Genomic DNA, 13,256 nt, shown 5'->3' with positions numbered 1-13,256 from the left:
TCCCTCCTGGGCCACAGCAGCATCCAAAAACCCTAACCGTGACCCTTGCAGCTAGGAAGGCTTGTTTGCGGTCTTTCTGCATGGGAACACCTCTGCAAGCTTCTTCACGACGTGTGACATCCATCCACCAAAGGGGAAGTTCCTAGTCCTCTTCTTTATTGCAGGAACTCCAAGCTTCTTCCAGCCGGTGGCAGCTTCCTTGCACCCTCAGCTGGCATTTCCTGGGCTCCTGCCCACTCTCAACACTGTCGCGACTATTGGACTTGGTCCCCTTGTCTTACAGGTACTCAGGTCTGGAAATCCACTGTTGTTGCATTGCTGGTGTTCTTTCTTCCTGCAGAATCCCCCTATCACGACTTCTGTGCTCTCTGGGGGTAGTAGGTGCACTTTACACCTACCTTTCAGGGTCTTGGGGTAGGCTATTTTTCTAACCCTCACTGTTTTCTTACAGTCCCAGCGACCCTCTACAAGCTCACATATGTTTGGGGTCCATTCGTGGTTCGCATTCCACTTTTGGAGTATATGGTTTGTGTTGCCCCTATACCTATGTGCTCCTATTGCAATCTATTGTAACTTTACACTGCTTGCATTACTTTTCTTGCTATTACCTGCATAGTTTTGGTTTGTGTACATATATCTTGTGTATATATCTTATCCTCATACTGAGGGTACTCACTGATATACTTTTGGCATATTGTCATAAAAATAAAGTACCTTTATTTTTAGTACTTCTGTGTATTGTTTTTTCTTATGATATTGTGCATATGACACCAGTGGTATAGTAGGAGCTTTACATGTCTCCAAGTTCAGCCTAAGCTGCTTTGCCATAGCTACCTTTTATCAGCCTAAGCTGATAGAAACACCTCTTCTACACTAATAAGGGATAACTGGACCTGGCACAAGGTGTAAGTACCTCTGGTACCCACTACAAGCCAGGCCAGCCTACTACGCATGGGAGGAGCAAGTCTTGGCAATCATGCATCCTTAGGGCCTGGAGTAGCAGGAGGACTGGACTCTGGTAAGTCAAATATTTACAACTTAATCCCCCACCACCTGCATGCCATCACAAACACCTACGCCTACCCTCAACCCCATCACTCCACCACCTAACATATACCCCACCATCACAACCCACCCATCCCAATACCAAGCCCTGCATGCAACACCAATGCATGGACACCCATCACAGACCTGCATGGACACCCATCACCACAGCATTCAAACCAGTGACAATCACTTAGCCAAGCAAATCACAACTCACACAAGCCAAAGCTGCCTTGGTAATAACAACCATAGAGGGGAACATACCCATGCACAAGATGTCACACGCAGAAACAATAACGCTGCATTTATATCCCGACACGACCCCCACACAAAGTCACCGGAGAGGAGGTGCCAGCCACATCCAGCCCCCCCCCCCCCAGAAGAGGCCCACAGTGATGACAGCAGCTCTGCACGCCCAGATCAGGATGACCAACCTGGCCCATCAGAGACCTTTGGAGAGTCGGTGACCCAGCCACATTCCCAGACCACCACAGAGCCTCCCCCCTCAGGAAACACTGCCACAGCACCCTCCCAGCGGGCCCATACCTCTGACCCCAGGACACGTCAATCAGCAGTGTGTCCACCACTACCGGGACCCCAGGCAACCCCACAAACACAGGACGATCAGGGGCCTGTTGTCAGTGGCAGTGGGCACACGGTTCAGGGGACAGAGGCACAGGACAACAGGGAAGCTGGGAGGACTGCTGTGCGACAGGGGGAGGACAGGCCCAGGGAACTGTCTCTCCACGAGGCAATCACCAACATCCTGGGAGCATACCACCATTCCCAAGAGACCATGGACCAGATACTGGCCAAGCTGCTGGAGACCCAGAGGCTGCAGGAGGGACAGTACCTGGGGATCATGGAGGACCTGAGGGACATCCACACCACTCTGGTCACCATTGCAGGGGTGCTGACAGACATGGGCAACACCATGAGGGAGGCAGTGGCACACCAACGGGCCCCTGACACGTGCCACACCGAAGAACAGCCCTCCACCGACTCCAGTGGACAGGAGGCCCCACCACTGGAACAACAGGCCACCAGCACCCGACACAGAACCAAAACGCAAAAGGTCCCTGCGATCCAGTCAGAAGCCAGAGAACATTGCCAAGACCCCCGTCAGGAAATAAGGCTCTCCTAATTGTCACCCTTGTATCCCACTCTGTCACCCTGTCCACCTTGAACTGCCATTGCTCCACTTCTTATGCCCCCTTGGACAGTGATCCCCTACACATATTATCACAGAAATAAACACCCTTGGAACAAAAACAAGTATGGAGTCTGTCAATTGACTGAAATATGTATGACTTAAACAAGTGTAAACATTACAATTCAAATCTACAGTTATATTTACATAGGTATGACCTGTAGTGGGCAGCAGTAAACACACCAGGAGTCAGAGTGGGGCACAGATATCTGAAAATAGAGATGCCAAAGGGTACAGTAAGTGGCCATGAAAATAGGGAAATCGGGCTGCCATGTACAATGTCCAACACAAAACTGCAATGGAAGGTGAAGTTACAGTGTCCTACCTGTGTGTCACTGGAAGTACTGTTGAATTATTGTAGTTCTGTTGTCCACATCCTCTTCCTCTGCCTCCTCTTTGTCACTGTCAACAGGCTCCACCGCTGCCACACAACCATCACCAGGTTCATCCTCCTGCAGAAAAGGCACTTGGCGTCTCAAGGCCAGGTTGTGCAACATGCAACGATGATTTGGCACACCTTATTGGGTGAGTAGTACAGGGATCCACCTGTCAGATGGAGGCACCGGAATCTGGCCTTCAGGAGGCCAAAGGTGCGCTCAATGATCCTACTTGTTCGCCCATGTGCTACATTGTAATGTTCCTCTGCCCTTGTCCTGGCATTCCTCACTGGGGTCAGTAGCCAAGAGAGGGTGGGGTAACCAGAGTCACCTCTAAATATTGAGGGATACCTGTTAGCCACACACTCACCCTTAGGGACAATCCCGCACCCATATGCCTACATCAACTGGGTGGGGACCATGGGCTCACCTAATAGCCACACCTGGTGCCTCTGGAGTTGGGCCATCACATATGGGATGCTGCTATTCCTCAAAATAAAGGCATCATGCACATTGCCAGGATACTTTGCATTGACATGGGAGATGTACTAGTCCGCCAAACACACCATCTGCACATTCAGAGAGTGAAAGCTCTTTCGATTTCTGAACACCTGTTCATTTCTCTGGGGGGGTGGGACAAAGGCAATATGTGTACCATAAATGACACCAATGATGTTGGGGATATGTCCCAGTGCATAGAAATCAGCCTTCACTGTGGCCAAATCATCCACCTGGGGGAATAAGATGTAGCTGCGCATATGTTTCAGCAGGGCAGACAACACTCTGGTCAGCACTTTTGAGAACATAGGCTGTGACATCCCTGATGCCATGGCCACTGTTGCTTGGAAGTAACCACTTGCCAAGAAATGGAGCACTGACAGGGACTGCACTAGAGGGGAGGATACCTGTGGGGTGGCGGATAGCTGAAATCAGGTCTGGCTCCAATTGGGCACTCAGCTCTTGGATTGTGGCCCTGTCAAGTCTGTAGGTTAGGATAATGTGCCTGTCCCCCATTGTCACCAAGTCCACCAGGGGTCTGTACACGGGGATGTCTCCATCTCCTATTCATCCTCAGTGGGTGAACTCTAGGTTGAAAAACAGTGAGCAGAAGGTCAGATTCAAATATATACTCAGATTAATATGCAATTTTAATTTTACAGAAACAGTATATGAACTTGTAAGTCAGTTGATGTGCCTATGTCTGATGTGACACAGTTCGGTGCCATGGCCTGTGCCCCCCTGAAACGGCCGCTGACTGACCTGTGAGGATGGACAAGTGGAAATGATGTAATTCCGCTGGCGTTGTGTACCGCTGCGGTCGGTGGTCGGTGACCGCCGTGCAACACCGCTTTGGTTATCATTGGGGCCTACTGGTTCCAAGAGCCAATGGCGATGTACACCGGCGGTGACGGTACGCACCGCCACGGATGTGACCGCCATTTTCTATCTGTTCACTCACATGCTACCTGAACTTCAACAAGAGAGGACCTACACTGCAAGTGCTGCTCTGACCTGTGTCTGGAAGCGGCCATGGCTCGAGTGTCAGGGGAAAGGGCCCCTGCCTTCACTTCGGAGGAGTTGGAGAGACCGGTGGATGGGGTCCTACCCCAGTACCCTTTACTTTATGGTCCTCAAGGCCAACAGGTGAGTACACTGTGAGCATGATGCGTGGGGCATGAATGTATGGAGTGCTGTGTGTGTAAGCCTTGTGTAGGGGGTGGGTTGAGGAGTCCTGGGCAGAGTGCTGCATGTATGGTGGTCAATGTATGTACGTAAGGGGATGGGAGGGATATGGTGGCCCATGAGTATGATAGTCTGGACGGTATGACTAATACCTTTTCTGATGTATTTTTTCCTGCAGGTCAGCGTCCATCAGAAAAAGAGTATTTGGTGTGCCATCTCCAAGGAGGTGCGGACCCTGGGGGTCTTTGACAGACAGAGCACCCACAGCCGCAAACGATCGGAGGACCTGCGCAGCTGGGCAAGGAAGAAGGCAGAGGCCCAGCTGGGGCTGGCCCTCCAACGAGGAAGGGGTGCTCATCGTACCCTGACCCCCCCCTGATTTTCGCCATCCTGGCGGTGGCCCATCCAGAGTTGGATGGGCGCTTGAAGGCATCACAGCAGCCACAAGGGGGTGAGTACAGATTCAGATTCTTGACTTTGCGTACGTTAAGGTGTTACCTGGGTGGGGGATGTGGGCTGTGGGTGCCCCTAGGCCAGGGCGAACATGGCAGGGTAGGTTCCATGATGGGCAAGCTCAGATGCACTCCAACCACAATAATGTTGGTGGGCATCTACTACTGGGCAGGGTCCTGTAGGTTTCAGGTGTGCAGCTAATGGCGTTAGGCATTGTACCCCATGGGCTGGTGCCTAGCATTGCAACTGGTAGTGCATGGCCTAGTGCATAGGGCTGTTCCTTGTGAGTTGTGTATGCCAACGGTAGTGTTGTTGCTGGCACTGACCAAGTGTATCCTCTGTCTCTACCCCCCTTTTTGTTTTGTCACCCTGTTCTTGTCTGCATTAACATCATCTGGCAGAGGAGCAGAGGAGCAGAGGCAACAGCGACGGAGGAAGCTGCGTCCCACATGGGCCTGTAGGCCAAATCCACCGACGGTGAAGGCACCAGTGGGACAGAGGACGAGGGGAGCACCATGACAGGGACAGGAGGGGACACCACAGACAGCGGCTCCTCCTCTGATGGAAGCTCCCTGGCGGTGGCAGACACCTCTGTGCCCACCCAAACTACAGGTACATCCGCCACCCCTCATACCAGCACTGCCCTCCCAACAGCCCCTCAGCGTGTTTCCCGTGCCCGCTCACCCAGGAGGGTGGGCATCTCTTTTGCCCCAGGCACCTCAGGCCCTGTCCCAGTCAGCCCTGCTACTCCCAGTAAGGAGTCTATTGAGCTCCTGAGATCCCTCTCTGTTGGGCAGTCAACCATACTGAATGTCATCCAGGGTCTAGCAGAGCATTTGCAACAAACAAATGCATACCTGGAGAGCATTCACTCTGGTGTGGCGGCCCAACAGGGAGCATTCCAGGCTCTGGCCAACTCACTGATGGCAGCCATTGTCCCTGTCTTCAGCCTCCCCCCTCCAACTTCCTCTACCGAGTCCCAATCCCCTCAAGCCCAGCCTATCCCAAGCACACCTTCAGACCAGCATTCACCCAAATCAACACACAGAAGTGGCTCAGGCAAACACAAGCACCACACTTCATCCCACAAGCACCATCCACATAAAGACACACCAACATCCACTGCTTCCACTGTGTCCCCCTCCTCCTCCTCGTCCACCTCCCTCCCAGTAGCGTCTCCACTCACACCTGCATGAACTACATCCTCATCCACTACCTCCATCACCAGCACGCCTATTACTACACGCCCCTCACTGGCAGTCACCACCCCCACATCCATGCACACATCCCCTGTGTCCTCTCCCACTGTGTCTGTGACCCCTCCTCCCAAAGTACACAAACACAAGCACACAGACACCCAACAGCCATCCACCTCACAACAGCATCCAGCCCATAAACCTGCACCCAAACGCACCAGACTGACACCTCCTACAACCACTCCCTTTTCCTCCACTCCCAAACCTTCACCCTCTTCCCGCCCTACTGTCTCTAAGAAGCTTCTCCTCGCCACCATTGACCTATTCCCGACCCCTCCCCGTCCTTCATTTCAGGCCAGGGTGGCCAGAACCCAGCCCAGCACCTCAGCCACCCAGTCCATGGACAGTGTGGTTTATGCAGCTACTGCAGGTTTGAGAGGCTCCAAGGAGGCACCCTTCAACAAAGCTAGTGTGCCAGCACCACCTGCCAATGCCAAGAAGGGCCATTCACCTAGCAAGGGCAAGAAGAGAACACCAGCCAGCAAGGGGAAGGAGGCACCACCAAGTAGCAAGGAGAAGGAGGCACCACCAGCCAGCAAAGGAAAGAAAAAAACACGGGCTGGCAGAAGCAAGGAGGCACCGCCATCTTCCAAGGGCAGGAAGGGGCACACAACACTAGCCATGGCACTTCAGCCATCTGAGGCTGCAGGGGAAGGGCTAGAGCATCCCTCCACCACTGACAGCACCGCCACCTGCACCACGCCCAGCAAAGCTACCCTCACTGTGACCAGCACCACCACCTGCATGCGGCCAGCAGCATCACTGTCAGCAGCAGCAGCCTCAGTGGGCAGACGTCCGAGGCTGCAGGTGAAGGGCTGGAGCCTCCCACCACCACTGGCAGCACTGCCACCTTCAGCACAAATGCCATCCACTGAGCAGCCGTCACCCCCGGCGAGCAATGTGTAGTAGTGACTACATGGGCTGCAGTGAATCCTGGCTGCTGCAACACCTGTCAGTGTGACACCCAAGTGAGAGACTGGGACCTTGCCCCATCTAGGATGAAGCAGACTTGGCACAAAGCCCCCTCTAGAACTCGTGGAAGAAGGCATCCACTCAACCCTTCCTTGGCAGGATGAAGCACACTGGGCACAAAGCCCCCACCAGAGCCAGTGGAGAAGCGGCCCACTTGAGAGACTCTAGCTTTGCACGCCCCAGGACCAAGCAGTGGGTAAACCTCCCACCTGAGAGACTGTGGCTTTGCACTCCCCAGGATCAAGCAGTGGGCAAACCACCCACTTGAGAGACTGTGGCCTTGCACTACACAGGACCAAGCAGTGGGCAAACCACCCACTTGAGAGACTGTGGCCTTGCACTCCCCAGAACCAAGCAGTGGGAAAAACACCCACTTGAGAGACTGTGGCTTTGCACTCAACAGGACCAAGCAGTGTTCCTGAGGGTTACAGGGTGTATATGTAATGTTGTTGCATCTGTTTGTGTGTATGGTGTTGGGGTGAGGGTGGGGGTGTTGCATGTTGTATGTGTGTGTGTCACTCTCTTTTTTCTCCCCCCTCCCTTGTGTGCAAGGTGCAGTACTCACCTTGGTCATTTTCGCCGGCGTTCGTGTTCCTGGTGTATGAGAAGGTACACCATCATTGGAAAAATGTGCAGTTCGGGCTCCATGGCGTTGAGGTTCTTCCTTGAGTTTCGAGAGGTGAGTCGTTTCCCTTCTGTGTTCTGTTTCCACTGTGCTTTTGATGGCGTTGGTACCGCCCCGGAAAAGGTGGCAGATAGGCTTGTTGTAATGCTGTGGGCGGTACACTGTCTTCCGCCTGGCTGTTGGCCGTTACAGCAGCGGTGTTTGTTGCTACTGCCGTGGCAGTCGGTGTGTTAAAGTGGCTGTCTGTGTTGGCAGTTTCCACTGTGGTCATGATTCCATTTTTTTACTGCTGGCCTGTTGGCGCCGCTTTATCACCGATCGCCAGTGTTGTAATGAGGGCCTGTATGTTAATCCAATCACCGCTGTGCGTTGCCTGCTGCCTGTCCCTGCGACAAAACCTGCTAAATCCACACAACCCCATGCCACGCCCAGCATTGGAACAACCACTGTTGTTGTTGGAAACCACACAGCACTCATGAAGTGCTTCTTTGGTTGAGATGTGATCATATTCCTGTGCATCAAGAATGCATCTCCAAAATTTGTTGGAAACAAGTTCAGGGGGTCCTTTTAGTAAGCTGTCCACCTTCCTTGGAAATTAGTGGGAAGGTGTTGCATATGACTAACGTATATGGGGCAGGGCCAAAGGGTGGGGGTTCTAGACCATTTTACATACTTGCAGTTTTTAAAGGCATTAAATGATCTCTGGTCTCAGCATCAGAAGACAAGACTGAACCTACTCATCACATTCACTACATGAGATAATGCAGTAAAAAAAAAGCAAGAATGTGAACACCTCCTTCACAGTGGAAATGCAAAACAAAAACACATGCGCTTTGCCTTGACCCTGCGCACAAAGTTAGGATGATTGGTATTGTACAAAAGCGTAGCTTCTATTTGGGCACTGCTTTGTTCCAGAAGGAATCCTCCACTGCATATTTATCTGACATAAATACGGAAGGAGAGATTCATAATTTCTTTTTTTTTATTTGTTGGAGACGTGATGGGGAGCCTCAAGGTTCCCGTGGTCTCATTCGGATCCCCACCTCCAGAGGGAGCCGGCATTGTTCCTGCACGTAGGGAGCTGCTAGAAAATGCAGCTCCCTGCGTGTGCGAGCAATCTTTTCACCTTTTTTTCATCCCATGACAGTGAGCACGGAAAGAGATGAAAACTCTCTCCCAGCAATCTGGAACAGTTTTCTTGCTCTCGCTTCATAGGAGCGGAGTTAGGTTTTCTTTTGCTTGGTGGGATCTGTCACAGAAAACAGCTACCTTCCAAGGGTGGGAACCTCAGGATGTATTCGGAAACGGCCATGGGGGGGTGGTGGTCCCTAGGGTCATATATGGCTCCAGGAGGGGTGTCGCGTGATCCAGAGTTCTCCTTTGTTGTTTGCATGATTTATGCATCACTCTAACTTTGAAAGGGCCTTGGTTTGACTTATACTGGGTGCTCCCTTGTATCTGGACAAAGCTATACCCCTCTGAAGAGCTCTAATGAGAGCAAAACACGTGTCAGGGGTTGCTTTACTCATTCCAGGTTGGCTTGGACGGTATTTGACCAGTCCAAAGCCGTAATACTGTGCCTGGAGTGGTAAATGGCTTTTGTCATTTTACAGCTCGGCGAGGATGACACTGTTTCAATCCTATGCTTAAAGATTTTGCTGTACAAATGGCAAAAGACTTTGTCACTATCTAGCTCGGCGAGGATAGCACTGTGCTGATCCTATGCTTAAAAACTTTGCTAGATAAGCAGACATTTGAGGTGAGCAAACCTAGAGTGTCGCTGGTGTTGCAGGATGCTCCTTACTAGAGCAGCTCTCCATCTAAAATTGGGAACTTCACAGAGTTCTCCTTAGTTTTTTGCATAAATTATGGGTCACTCTAACCCTGAAAGGAACTTGGTTTGATACATATATATATATATATATATATATATATATATATATATATACATTCACTGAAAAAACAAAGATTAAAGTAACATTACAATCAGTTGAATGTGTCAGTGATAACATTAATGTTTTGAGCTAAAAAAAACACAGAAATTTACCAGTTATAGTAACCACTTCTTATGAACTTATTACTCATGACATAATTTATGACATCACTGATGATGTCTCTCATGACATAATTGATTACATCAGTCATGACACCATGGAAGCTTCTTTTGTAAACATTGCTTTATAACGGATATATCAAGAAAGCTCTGAAGTACAAAATAGCTCAGAAGAATATGAGACATTATTAATGCAATCACAGAAACAACTCCCTTATGCGTAGGAAGCATGGGTTATGTGCCACACTAACCCTACACTACACATTTACATAGGTAGTGTAGTTTACATTAACAATCAATCATAGATATATATGAAACCCTGATTGCATAAGGCGTTTAATCTGTACACAACTGTTCAGAGAAAGCCAAGTTTAAAAAAATACTGAACATCTGTTCCAAAATGAAAGCCCTTCTATAGACACCTTTTATCTGTAGCAAACCTCTGACAGTCACTGAACCTACATTAAGAAGTAAAGTTGATATGAGTAGAGAAGTGGGTACTGTAAAGAGTATTCACTGTATGGAGACTTTTTTTGCAGACAGTGAAACTTTCTTGAGAAATACAGAGAATTAAAAAGGATCTACTAAGATCAGTGTACACTTTATGCAACACGTGGCAAAAAAGACACTATTCACGTAAAATAAGCAAACGCCTGAAGATGCTAACAATTATACTACCTACAGCTTTCACACTGTGATGAAAACTTTAAAGATAGCCCCTTTTTCAAGCAAACATGCACATTCACATAGCTGTATAACTGGTGGACCCAGTCTCCTATGTTAATTAGAAGTCGTCATGCTGAGACAATTCTATCTAATAACTCAAGGCTGTGTAGAAACTTTGCGCTGCTGGAAACTTTTTCTGCAGTACCAAAAAAATGTGTGTAACAAAATGAACATACATTTTCAACTGCCAATTACACACAGAGTCAATCTTCAACACAAAGGGGGTCATTACAACCCTGGCGGACGGTGTTAATGCAGCGGAAATACCGCAAACAGGCCGGTGGACCAAAAAAGGGAATTATGACCCTGGCGGAAACCGCCAACAAAGACATCCACTTTAACACTTCGCCCACCACGGCGGTACAGACTAGCAGCGCAGCGGTCACCGCCAACAGACAGGCGGAAGACAATGTACCGCCCACACTATTACAACCCGCCCACACTATTACAACCTTTTCCGGGGCGGATTCACCGTGGATAAAAACACAGCGGAAACGCTCACCTGAACATATCCCACGAGGAACGAGGAATCCATGGAGCCGGAACTCCAAATACTCCCTGCCCTTGTGTTTCTGCTCTTCTATGACAAACAGCTACGTAGGCGCCGCAGACAACGGTGAGTACTGCACCTACGACATGGTGGAGGCAAAAGTTAGGGGGACACCCACCAAACACCCCCACCCCCCACCCTCGCATATAACAACATACACACCAATGCATTCACAAAAATCACAGTAACAACCCACAATCCTCCCAGAAGAATTAATACACAAAGCGACAATCGGTCAAACAATGTAATGTGCCAATATACATGTCATACAAAAATATACAGATATATATTTGAAAATCAGTCATAATTATATACAATACGAGAAGTAGTGCATTTATGTACATAACAATGTCCGTGCACCATCAGTCCAAGAATACATGGGCGAGGCCCACAAACGATACCTGACCACAATCGGAGAGAACACTGCCGGGGCATCAGATACAAATACTACAGGCACCTCAGGGGGAAGGGAAGGGAGGCACCTCAGCCGGATGACTGCAAAGCCAGATCCACGACCGAGCTCCATGCCCATTTATGCCCTCCTGGGGAGTGCAAAGCCACAGTCTCTCAAGTCTCTACAGTGGGTGGGTTGCCCACTGTGCCATCCTGGGGAGTGCAAAGCCATAGTCTCTCAAGTCTCTACAGTGGGTGGGTTGCCCACTGTGCCATCCTGGGGAGTGCAAAGCCACAGTCTCTCAAGTTGATGCAGGTCTCTACTGGTACTGGGGGGGACTGGTGCCCAGACTGGATGAGTCTCCCCATGAAAGGTAGTGTCCTGTCACTGTCCCAGCTGCACATGGGATAAGGATGCCTGATGTGGCGGGCCATTCATTCCTACCCGGTGCATTGCCCTGTTCAGCGGTGCTTTGCCATGGCGGTCTTTGCCCCGTTCAGCGGTGCTTTGACATGGCGGTCTTTGCCCTGTTCAGCGGTGCTTTGCCATGGCGGTCTCTGGACTGTTCAGCGGTGTTTTGACATGGACAATGGTGTGTGGCATGACGTCTTCTACACTGGACATTGGTGTGTGGCATGACGTTTCATCATTGTCCAGCGGGGCTGTGGCAGCCGGGGCCCTCCAGGGCACTGACTCCGGCGGTGGTCTCCTGACCAGTGACGATAGTGGGGCCCTCCTGGGCACTGACTCTGGCGGCGGTCTCCTGACCAGTGACGATGGTGGGGCCCTCCTGGGCTGTGACTCTGGCGGTAGTCTCCTGACCAGTGACGATACTCGGGCCCTCCTGGGCTGTGACTCTGGCGGTGATCTCCTGACCAGTGACGATAGTGGGGCCCTCCTGGGCACTGACTCCGGCGGTGGTCTCCTGACCAGTGACAATAGTGGGGCCCTCCTGGGCTGTGACTCCGGCGGTGGCGGTGGTCTCCTGACCAGTGACGATACTCGGGCCCTCCTGGGCTGTGACTCTGGCGGTGGTCTCCTGACCAGTGACGATAGTGGGGCCCTCCTGGGCTGTGACTCTGGCGGTGGTCTCCTGACCAGTGACGATAGTGGGGCCCTCCTGGGCACTGACTCCGGCGGTGGTCTCCTGACCAGTGACAATAGTGGGGACCTCCTGGGCTGTGACTCTGGTGGTGGTCTCCTGACCAGTGACGATAGTGGGGCCGTCCTGGGCACTGACTCCGGCGGTGGTCTCCTGACCAGTGACAATACTCGGGCCCTCCTGGGCTGTGACTCTGGCGGTGGTCTCCTGACCAGTGACGATAGTGGGGCCCCCCTAGGCTGTGACTCTGGCAGTGGTCTCCTGACCAGTGACGATACTTGGGCCCTCCTGGGCAATGACTCCGGCGGTGGTCTCCTGACCAGTGACGATACTCAGGCCCTCCTGGGCTGTGACTCTGGCAGTGGTCTCCTGACCAGTGACGATACTTGGGCACTCCTGGGCAATGACTCCGGCGGTGGTCTCCTGACCAGTGACGATAGTGGGGCCCTCCTGGGCTGTGACTATGGCGGTGGTCTCTGGACCAGTAACGACGGTGCTGGCGGTTGTGTCTCGACCGCCGGAAATGATGGCGCACTTCTCCGCCTTGACACTCACAACAGGCTGGGCAGACTTCCTCTGTCCCTTCCCCACCTTTGGTGGAGTCACAGCTGACTCTCCAATCCCCTTGGAACCCATGTCAGTTGTTTTCCCACCGTCTTAACACGGTCCCGTCGTCAAATCTCCAATTTTGGAGCCTTTACAGGGGGTTGGCTGCCAGTGCCTTGGCTCCGGGTCCTACTGCCTGCCCTGGTGGCCGGTGCACTCCAAAAACCTTGAACAGGCACCACTGGTATTGGAGGCTTTTTGGCTG

Source organism: Pleurodeles waltl, chromosome 4_1, assembly GCF_031143425.1.
Source record: "Pleurodeles waltl isolate 20211129_DDA chromosome 4_1, aPleWal1.hap1.20221129, whole genome shotgun sequence".
Taxonomy (NCBI): Eukaryota; Metazoa; Chordata; class Amphibia; order Caudata; family Salamandridae; genus Pleurodeles; species Pleurodeles waltl.
This window is presented reverse-complemented; position numbering follows the sequence as displayed.